This window comes from Onychostruthus taczanowskii, unplaced genomic scaffold (assembly GCF_017590055.1).
Source record: "Onychostruthus taczanowskii isolate IOZ18803 unplaced genomic scaffold, ASM1759005v1 scaffold48, whole genome shotgun sequence".
NCBI lineage: Eukaryota > Metazoa > Chordata > Aves > Passeriformes > Passeridae > Onychostruthus > Onychostruthus taczanowskii.
The window spans coordinates 1,405,242-1,416,668 of record NW_024502347.1 but is presented as its reverse complement, the minus strand read 5'-3'; positions in this window follow the sequence as shown (position 1 = coordinate 1,416,668).

Genomic DNA, 11,427 nt, shown 5'->3' with positions numbered 1-11,427 from the left:
TTTTAATGGACTAATGAAATGTTATTATTTGTTAACTTGTCAAATAAAATTTTATACTTTTTTACACTTAAAATAGTATGTGATCTTTCATGTCCTATTTCCCTGCCTGCCAAGGAGATATTTGGAGCTTGCTTTTCCAGAATAATTTGTGCTAGTGCTTCTGTATAAATAAAAACAAAGGTGTTCCTTTCTCTAATAACTGAAGATTCATATCACTATGAATGAGGCAGAAGAGGTATTGTCTCTTTATTTATATATGTTTTCATTATTATTATTACTTTAGAACCTCTATTGACTGTCTTAGTATTAGGGACAGCTGGGGTCTAGAAGCACAACCCATGACCTGGTATAGCCATGAGAGCATGGGAGTGTTCTTGACATGTGCATAGGAGGGGCCACTGCGAAATGCTCGAGTGCTTGTCTTCTCTTTAACAGAACCTGCTTCTAGAACAGTATACAGTCACTGAGGAGGAGACTGTCATAGAGGAGACCTGTCAGCTGTGTACCTGTTACCAATCTTCTTATTTATGGATTATTTCTAGCTTAGAAAAGCATATTGTATGCTTAAAGCTGCTTAGACAAAATTCGAAGCATGGTATTTTTTCATGGTGCAGATAGCTTTTCTGAGATAGTTTTATGCACTTCTGCATGCTGGAATCTGGATGCTGGTAGGTTTAGGGTACATAAATCTCTCTGACTCCCTCTGTACCTTGACCTGGTATTTTTGTTGACTACAGAATCCTGGGGAGAGGATGTTATTTTGGAGCTGGAGAAGCAGGGCTCTGGTTCCCCTCTCGGGCAGAAGCTGTGGTGGAGGGCTGCAACCTTGGGTCTGTCAATCAAGTACTGGATGGGGCAGTCTTTAAACAATGGCAGCATTGAATAGTCAGTCTTCAAAATGCGTGTGCTGACAGGGGCTGTCCAGTCACAGAAAAAAAATTGTGTTTGGCCTTCTGTGAGGTGAGTGGCTGGAGGGAAAGGGAAACAGTTGAACCTGGTCCTGCTGGCGACTGGGCATTTCTCATCTCTGCCTGCTTTGGAGAGGGACCAGGAGCTAAAAAAGCTGTCTTGCTCAGAGCCAGGAACTGGGATTTGAGAGGGAAAAATAGGAATGGATAATACGTGAGCTTACATTGGCTGACTGGTTACATCACTTGTATTTCAGCTCAAAAGATTTAAATACATTTTAATAATTCTTTTCTGCTTTTTCTTTCTGATGCTTTTATTTCTGTAATGTGTGTGTTTTCACACACCAAAGCAAATTTCAGCATCAGCTGAGAGATCCAAACCAGATACAAAGAAACTGTACCCCAAACCAGTTTTCTTGCTTGAAGAAAGGCATAAAATTTGTTTTCAGGTTGTATCTTGGGAGGGAGTGGTAGGGGAGGAGGTCAGGTTATGTATTTATCTATTAGCATATTCACAGTTTGAGGCAGTTGTCAGTCATGTAAAATAAGTCTACAAAGAAATATCTGTCAGAGAATAATTGTATAGAAGCTGCATTGGGAAGGTAAGCTTGTGCCAACTGTGGTGAACTTCAGCTCCATAAGAATTAGGCAGATCACAGTGAATTCTGCTGGGATTGAATGCTTCATGTCTTTATGCTCCAAAAAATGTTCTGGCCTAGAACTCCATAAACATACATTTGGAGAAAGCACAGTGGTCAGAGCAGGCTTCTTCACAAGAACAGTATGTTTTTGGCTTAGTAAGTGCTTACTCTATTCTTTTGCAAATCTCTGTTTTGATTTATATCCTGCATGTTTTTGTTTGTCTTCTCAGATGAAACTGTATATATCTCTTTTTTATTAATGGCTTGGATCTAGCTCTGCAAGGCAGCAGACAAAAGCACACAGTGATCCCAAAAAAAAAAGACTTAGCAGTTATTTACTTGAGTTCTGGGTTCTTTTGCACTGAGTTATGCAAAATTTCGACAACAGGTTTTATCGGCATTTGAATCAAGGATTGTATTTTATGGTTAGATATCAAGGAAAGCAAACAAAAGATGTAGGTCAAACAGTGTGATTAAAAATACAGACCAACATATTTCATCCAACAATAGTTCACTTTCCTGCTGCTAATGTATGCTGGCACAATTTAATGGCTCGTTACTTGAGCCTGCTGGAAAGACTTTGTCCTAGCACAAAAGATGTTCAGTTTGAGCATGTGTGTTACAATCTTCTAAATAGCAAAGCTGGAGATTGGACATAGCTATAAATCCAGTGTGTTCTGGGAATAGAAGCTGGCAAAAACACTCAGAGCTAAATAATCAGGGCAGGATCTTGCTGGGATTTGGATACTGGCTAACGTAACTAAGTGCAGATGTTTATGTGGACTGAAATACATTCCCAGAATAAGAATATTGTACAAACACATTATGATTTTATAGCAGGAAAAAAAGCCAAGGAAATTATGATAATAAAACAAGCACTCTTATTTTTGATGAAGCATGTTCTGTTTCCCTCTGCTTGCCTGTACTGAAGTGCCTCTACTGTGTCCCCTGCTGGGGCCTGTTGAAGCTTCTGCAAGTTGCTTGGGTTGTGGCTCTGGTGCTTACCTGAAGGTCTCCATGGGCTCCCACGTGAGTGCCACAGTCTGTCTTAGATGAGAGGAGAAGGGAGAAGCAAGCATTTCTGAAAGTGTTACTCTGAGGGAACAGCTGAAACAGGTCAGATTAATCTTATCCCAAATGCCTGGTCATTAGTTTTATAGCCATTATCTGTGTTATTTTTATCTGAACTCCACATAGTGGCATAATTTCTTTTCTCTTGGTTCCTTTTTATTTATACAGCAGAAAAATTGCCTTCTCTTTATTTTCCTTAGCAATTTTTAATTTAGCTGATGTTTCTTGCTTTATTTTGGGCTTCTCAGCCCTGACTTTAGCTGCACCAGTGTTTTTTTTGGGGGGTCACAATTGTGTCAGCTGTTCAATATTGAGGTCTGAATACATGCATGGGAGCCAGGAATACTGGCTTTTTCATTGTGTGTTTACCACAGAATTATGGTTGAAATTGAACGGAATGTCAAAACATAAACTGAATTCATTTCATCTTGTATATTGTAAGCAAAACTTTAGATCTCCCAGGCAGGCCAAGGGTGTCCTTCTTAGAGTGAAGAGGAAGCAGCTTCAAACATAATGCTGCAATGCATAAACAGAGTGGCTACATAGGAGTCTTTCCTTGGAAATGATGAGATGAAAGCTAAGATGATGTGTCCAAGTTTGGCATTACATTTCAAGGAAGCTGTAGACTACTTGGAGAATATGCGGAGTTACAACAGAGGTGAAGAACACTTGACTAAGACACTTGAGACAAAAAAGAAAGGAACTGGATTTATGCCTCTACTCTATTTTCTCTAGGTTATAAATCTTAAGAAACATGGGACATTACTGTAAAGGTGAAGGGAATAAAGCTCTGTTTGCATTTATGCACAGGACATATAATAGTGGGCTAAAAATCAAGCTTTCCAAAGACTGTGTAAGCTAAACACTGACATGCAGGCTAGGAGGTTGTTGACAATCTGTAATGGCCATCTATTTTTTAAAACAGGCTAAACAAATATCTTTAAGGAACAGATTTACTTTTTCCTGCCCAAAAGCGGTGAAAGTAGTAGATGGATTGTAAAACCCATTCTAGTCCTACCTTTTTAGGGCTCTGAAGTGTTCCAGCAGTTTGCTATGTTTTGCTTTTGGATGAGATCTAGGGGGCCTTTTTTACTGGTCCAGTTTTTCACCTGTGGTTTTAATTTTCATGCATTCATTTTTCTCAAATAGATAAAAATGATGTAGTGTATGCTTCTTGTAGGTATATTTATCATAGAACCTTTGACTATCTCAGAATGGAAGTGAAACATAAGAACCAAACATTCTAATTCCCTGCTCCTTGCAGGACTACCTAAAGCTAAACCAAATGGCCAAGAGTGTCATCCAGATGCTCCTTGAACTCAGGCAGATTTGGCACCACGACCATTTCCCTGGGAGCTCGGTCCAATGACAGACCACCCTCTGGCTGAAGAGTCTTTTCCTAGTGACCAGTGTTGATACATGAGAATTAAAAACCAGTTCTCCTCCTAAAGTTTCCTCAGCTTCCCCTTCTGTGACACAGGCATGCTAGGAAGGTGACAGAGTTGTGAAGGATGCTTGTCAAGGAACTCCACTGCACAGCTGCGCATTGTAATATGTATTTATAGGATTGACAAGTATTCAGATGAACTTTTTAAAGGCTCACACGATCCCAAGACTTTAGCTGCACCAGTGAAAAAAAAAAAAAACAAAAAAAAAAAAAAAAAAAAAAAAAAACCAAAAAAAAAAAAAGTGGAAGACAAGAATTTGCCAAAAAGTCTTCTAATTAAATAAATTCTGCTGTTGTCTTTTCATATCATTAAACTTGCTTACTCATAAATTCACCATCTGAGCTGTGTTGAGCCTGACAAATGTTTGGATTATGTCAGCTTGTGTGTAGCATCCTGTTGAACATTTTTTTCCCCTATTGTTCTGTTGGAATTCCAAAGGATGCCTCTTGTTTCAGAAAAGAAAGGGAGGTAATACTGAACAAAAGGCTTACAGGCTGGTAGATAAAATGCACAGTGGTTTAAAAAAAAACCAAACCTCTTAGATCTGCCAAGAAGTAACTGAAAATTAAAACTAGAGAAAGTAATATGATTTTTGAAATCTGGGCCTGTAAAGGCAGAATAGGAGGGGTCATAATGCTGCTTTCACTGTAGTAACACAGCATAACCCTTCTTTCATCTGAGTAGTGCTGTGCACCTGGTTCTGCAGCGTTTATTTATGTGACTACTCCCAGTTAAATTCAATGCCTAATAATTCTTTCTGTATTTACCACTTTAGACTTTTTTTTTTTTTTTAATTCAACGTACACTCCTTTTGCATGTGCCAGAAGCAAATGTCCTTGTTATTCAGGCTGCTGTCATGCAGAGGGAGTTAGAGAGCTGGAAATAGCCCGGAGAAGGGAGCACATGATAGTACTGCTGCTGCTCCACGTCGGGCTTCCTCTGGCTACAAGGACCCAGGAGCTCTCGTTGGCCCTGCAGGTTGCACTGTGCATATTTGAAAATAAAACCTATATGAAACTCCTTCCTGAAAACAGGCATGAACATGCCAGTATTTGCAGTTCCATTGCACGAGATGAAAATTTTCTCTTCTTCTATTTCTTGAAAAGATGGCAATCTATGCCAGATCAAATGGGCTGGGCCAAGGTTCTCTTAATTCCCTGAAGTTTTTGTGCTGTTCTAGTACATCTACATTGCAGGTTAGTTTTATTTTCAGTTTTTAAGTAGGTTTCAAATTTCTAGGTTCAGTGATTTAAATTCTGCCATTTTCCTGGTATGAACTGTTTTGGTTTTTTAATACCTGTAATACTTCCAGTGCGTCAACTTAAGGGAAGTACACTTCATGAATAAGTCTAATAGCACAGTGGTCTTTGACGGCTGATTAGCTGTTGTTTCCGTCTTACTCACTGATGCTAATGATTATATATATGCTCTTTAAGTTTCCTATTATGTCAAGATGCTATTGTTTTTGAATGTGTGAGTACTGGTTATTTCTGATTTTATTCCAGTTTCTTGCAGACAGAATTACTCAGCTAGTCCAGAGTAAATATTTGCACATCCTAAAATGGAAGAGATTTTGTATGGATGGCAGTGTTATTGGACAGTTTTATCCCTTTTATCAGGAGGGAACCAAACCTAGGATCTGTCATGCATACATCTAGCACAGCAGCTGTTCATGAAAAACAGTGTGTCAGCAATGGCTTTTTTCCCACCCAAATAAAAAGCTATTAACCTTGAGGATAATTTGTCTCCAGACTTTCATTCTCAGCTGCCTACTTATGATCAGAATTAGCTGGTCAGCAAAAGTTCCTGACAGGAAAGAAAAATCCAGTGAATGTAGTGATGGAGGAAGATTTGCATCTAGCAGTTATAGCATGTCACCTACACTCTCTGAAAGTAGTTTTCTCCAGGTAAGATGAGCAGCCTTTGAATAGTGAAGCATAATTATGAAGCATTTTAAAAAGTAAACAGAGGAAGATCAAATTCAATGTGAGAAATCTATAGGTTTATAAATAGTGAGCTAGGCTGCATATATGTGGCTTTCAATTTCTTTTAGCAGATTGCTTTTACTGGAAAGGAAATGTTGCAGTGATAAAAATTATTTAGGTTATTAATGAGCTCCCTGCATGCAGCGTAGGTAATGTTGACCTGCTTGGATTTGAGGAGATCTGGGATGAGAAGGAGAAAGCTTGGAGAGACTTTTTTTCAATATAATCACTGTGATGATGTTTAGATTGAGCAGGACACTACTGGGGACTGAGACATCTCAATGAGGCCTGCAGACTTGGGGAGTATTTGTTTAAGCATCACCTTTTGAAAATAGTTTTGAATACTTCCTTATTTATCCAATTTAATGATATTATTTTATCAGTGCTATGTGTCATTGACAGTGAATAAACAGCTAGAGTTCTGTTTTTTCTCTTTTGTGTTTAATTTTGTTACTAAATTTGCTACTGAACAGTTTATATGCTTTCTAAATGACTAAGAAAAATAATTGGTATGTTCTTAACTCCAATTCTCCAGAATTTGCCTATTTCTCATAGAATGAATGTGATTGAAGAGAAATATCCTGATGTGGTTCAAGACAATTGGGAAAAAGTAAGAAGTGCTTTAGACAGGAATTCAGATATTTTTAATACTGATGTGGTTCCCTGTTCAAGAGTTTTAAGAAGAAATTGTGAAGAATTGTCAGCTTTCCTTTAAAACCACAGTCCTACAGATAATACATTTGTTATATGTATTTTCTGAGAAAAGTCAATACTGCAAACGTTGCCATCCTTGGTTTGTATGCTTGAGAAATCTGGAGTGTGGCTTTTAAAGTCAGCAGGAATCCTGGAAATCTGGTGCTCAGATTCCAGAGTCTGAAGCCCTGAATCCACAGTGGTTGCTCCTCTGGACTTATTGTGTCTTGGACTGCAGAAACAGGCAGTTCAGAAGGATATTTGTGGAATCAACTTGATGGAGAAGCCAAGATACTGTCTCAATTATGCCAAACCCTGAAACTCATTCTTCCAATCTTCTGCAGCAATATTATTTAAAATATTTCTGTGGGTGGCCTGTTTCTGGATAAACTAAGAGAAGAAGACTCTTGTTTAAAGACTTATGCTGAAGTATCTCTAGGTGTCTCTAGATTTTCACTCTAAACTGTCTGCTTATGATCAGAATTAGCTGCTCAGCAAGATTCACTATGGGACTGGGTATCTAGGGTATCTGCTTGTGGTTATTCCCAAGTTCTCTTTCCTTTTGAAGGAAGGGAGGGAATTGTTTACACAGAATTACTCAAACTATTTTAATTAATTAGCTAATTAGCAAACAAAGCAGAGTGTTTAAAACCTAGGATGTAACCCATGCTGTTACAGAACACTGTGGAACTGCAGCAGTTCAGAGCATTGTCTCTGGAAAAGTACAACCCCTCTCTTCTGGGAGCTAGGCAGGTCTGTGCCTCATCCTTGCAGGTGAGGTGTGGGTTGCCCAGGGTGGAGGATAAAAAAGGAAAAGGTGCTGGGACTTGTCCTCCCTGTCTCCTTTCTCCACCAAAAATCTCTAATGGATGTACCTGTGGATTGGCACAGGGGAGGAAGGCACAGCCCTTGGCCCGAGTGGGACTGTCCAACCAGTGACAATTGATTGGGACAGTGCTAAGGAAAGTACAGATTTACCTGGGGCAAATAAGGGGCCTGTAGCATTTAGTTATGGCTCTGACTGGTTTAACTGGTGGTGCTGGTGCAGCCATTTTTCACTCCTTAACCCAAAGGGGTTCCATGATGGGGAGACACAGCTGCACTGCCCCAGGAGTATGGCACTACCCTGGGAGGAAGAGCAGGGTTACACCCTTTGTCGCAAAGACAGCCTCTTGAACCTGCCACATTTATTTTAAATGAGCAGGATAGAAGGAGGGATGATCCATGATCTTGGATACAATGGGCTAATAATGTACAGAGAAGGGAATAAGTCCTACAACATTACAAAGTTCACCTGAGCCACTCTGTGGAATAGCTCCTTATTAGTATTAAAAGCAACTCAGATGTGCTCTGGATCATTTTGATCTCCAGTATCTGGTTATCTAATATTTGAGGAACAGTTTCATCTTACCATCATAAGTGTCATTCATCTGCTATCTAAATCTGAGCATCATAGATGAAACAACAGAATGATTAGACAAGACATTAAAAACAAAGCTGAAATAAAGCATGGAACAGAAACACAGATGGCCCTGTATTGATTAAACAATGAGATAAAAATTATATTACATGTAGTTCCAGTAAACCCCAAGAGTTGTGCTGAATTTTAGGAAATTCTGTCTTACCTGTTGGGATCATTGCACACATAAGCAATACTCACCAATACTGGATAAAGAAGAATCAGCTGATACTTATGTAGACTTTCAAAGATCTCTGGAAAATTAGTAGCAGAAGTGCTGCTGTTTGTTATAGTTTGGCCTAAGACAAAAAGCAACCAACCAACCAAACTCCCAGTGTTAAATATACACATCAAAGAGCTGAGAAAAGGGAAGAAAATGTGACAAAACTTACAGTAACACAGTAATTTTGGCTCTTCAAGGACGAACTAATACTGGTATTCTTCAAAGCCTTGAGCAAGCCTGAGATGATATAAAGAAGAAGGAGAAAAGAGTTTTCTTCTAAAAATGGTTGTTATGATGCCGACAGACTCTTCAACACTAATACCAGGCCAGACTCAGCCATGCCCTGGACACCCTTGTTTCAGGAGCTGGCAATAGCAGCATTGTGCCAGAATCAGAAACAGAGGAGTGATAACCCTGAAATAGTAACATACTTGAAGTTCTCATGGCATGTGAAGATTTGGGAGGTGTGTGTGTGAGAAGAATGTTGTACATGCCTGAGCAGGACTCTATTCAAGCAGAAGGATTTGTTAGCTGATGTCCTTTCCTAGAGGAGAGGCACTCCTCCAAGGACTGTGGAGGTGCCTTGACCTCCAACATCTGTTTGTCTTTTGGGATCTGGCAGAAGGTCCTTTCTTAAAAGAAATATGAAAATAATAAAAATCCACACACATGGTTTCCCCTGCCATAATATTCCATTCTCTGACATACTCCTGCTTCAGGATAAAAAAGCCCAGGGAATTAAGTCATGGTGTGGATGAAAAGTAAAGGGCACTTTAGGGACAGCATTGCTTTCAGATATCTTGCACTCATGTTGCCTGAAGTGCTGGTGTTCTCCAGCTGGTCTGGGGTTTTTTTGCAGAGTCCTATCACAAGGAAAATGGTTTCACTCTACCCTGGCACAGCACTGAAACCAAGGAGCTGAAACCTCAATTCCAGTTTCTGCTTTCTCACTCCAATATTGACTATAACCTTAAGAATCTCAGTAACTCACTGATGAGATTGGACCTCCTTTCCCTGGTAACTGAAATGTACTCCCCAATGGTAAAGAAAAAAAGTTAAAAAAGGTCTTCAAAAGCATGGAAGAAAGTCCCATTTTATTATAAGTCAGTGTTTTGCATCATGGAAAATAAGATTGTGTTATTTTTTCTCCTGACAGGAAGCACCAGAAAGGCTCAACTCACACCCACTAAGCTCTAATAATTGCTCACATTAATATTTTCAGTATCTTGGTTCTGAGGCTGTGCCTTTGTTCTCTCAGGTCTCACTAGCGTTTTCTGTGCTTTTTCTCGAGTTTTCCTTCCTTTGTTTGGTATCTCCCTGAGGTGTGGTCCTTCCACTAGAGGTCGGCTGCAGCACATCATCAGCCAAAACTTGGCCAGTCTCTACAGTTCTCGGAATACCAGCAGGAATGAGTATCATTTTTATTGTCACCCAAAAGGCAAAACCAAAAGAAAATCTCCACCGTGTGACCAGAGACCAAAAGAGTTGTGTAGCTGTTAAACAGAAAAAACAGACTGCTTTTAAATGCATCACTTGCCTTAAAAACTGCACCTTGAATGAGCACAGGTGATCAGCTGAAAAGGACAAAGGTTTGATTGCATAAACTGATCTGTAATACTTTCCTCAAATTAGCATTTGAGCTATCAGAGATAAGCACAGGCAGACACGTTTACCCAACTAGTCAATGATGTACACTGCCTTCATTGTAAACTGGCTTAGTTTGTGGTTTTAGGTTTTGAACAGGACTTTCAAAGTATACCTTCTGGGGTAATGCTATTCTTACCAAAGCCATTGATAAGAAATTTGCTATTACTTTTGGTTGAAAGACAGTGGTTTTGAAAATCCTGGATTTTTATTTGGAGGTGCCAGAATTAACAGCAGGGAGTTTCATTGTGTCTGCTGGAAAAGAAAAGAAACACAGAGCCAGAATGTCTCCTTTGTCCCTTTACCACTCGACTTATTTTCATCTCTTTTTTTTTTTTTTTTTGGCTGATAATTTGCAGTATTGCTTTACTCTAGAATTTCATATCCAGCTGAGGAAATTTATATCAATACCATCTCCTTTTGTGCCTTATGTTCTGCAAAACTTTAGAAGCATTTTCTGCAAACAGCAGACGATGAGAACATTTCTAGTTTATGATGCAGAGACGTCTCAGTCAGAGAGCTGGGGCATGCTAGATGCTGGCAAGACTTTGGAAAAGAGAAACTACAGGATTCCTTACTTAGAGGTAATAGTGAGGAACTTTCCTTTTTCAGTTGTGTTAGTCCTAACTAGTCTTCAGGATGCACCAAGATACATTTCAGTGATTAAAGTCTAAAATGTTTATTTTGACAAACAGAAGGATGATTTTTTAAATAATTCGGGCCTTATCAAACTACAATACTTCTGTACAGTCAAGAAGCCCTATTCACATCTGCTGAAAATACAAACTGAATGTGTTGCTCTTGCTTTACTATATATAGCATCCTATATAAAACCATGTAGCAATATTCATAAGTTTTCTGGTTATTTTTATGTCAACCAGATTAATCCTAAAGTAGATCTCTGGCAGCAAAAGCTTTTGATGGAACTGCAACAATAGAAAAAAGGAGATAAACTGATGGATCTTCCTTCTAAATCTATAGAGGCAATATAACTGATTAAAGTGATTTCATTTGAAGCTATTTTCATTTATTTATTGGACAGTTCCAGGGAAATTGAAATCTCTAGAGAAAGGTTGCTTCAGGTTTATGTATCATGTGCTTATGCTTGAATTCATAAAGATTCATTACTAAGGTGCTATAGAGGTATTTTCCTCCTTCCCAGTTCAGGAGTTTCAAAAGGCAGCTCAAACACTTGCATAAATATTCAAAAGCTCTGAAGTTCACCCAAGCCAAGTCAAAATCAGCCCTGGAATTGGTGTCAAAGGGATTGCTCAGAACAGCTCTTTTTGTTATGTGACCAAGGTTCAGACCTGTGGTCAAAAGACAAGGAGAGATGCTCTAATAATAAGGTACAA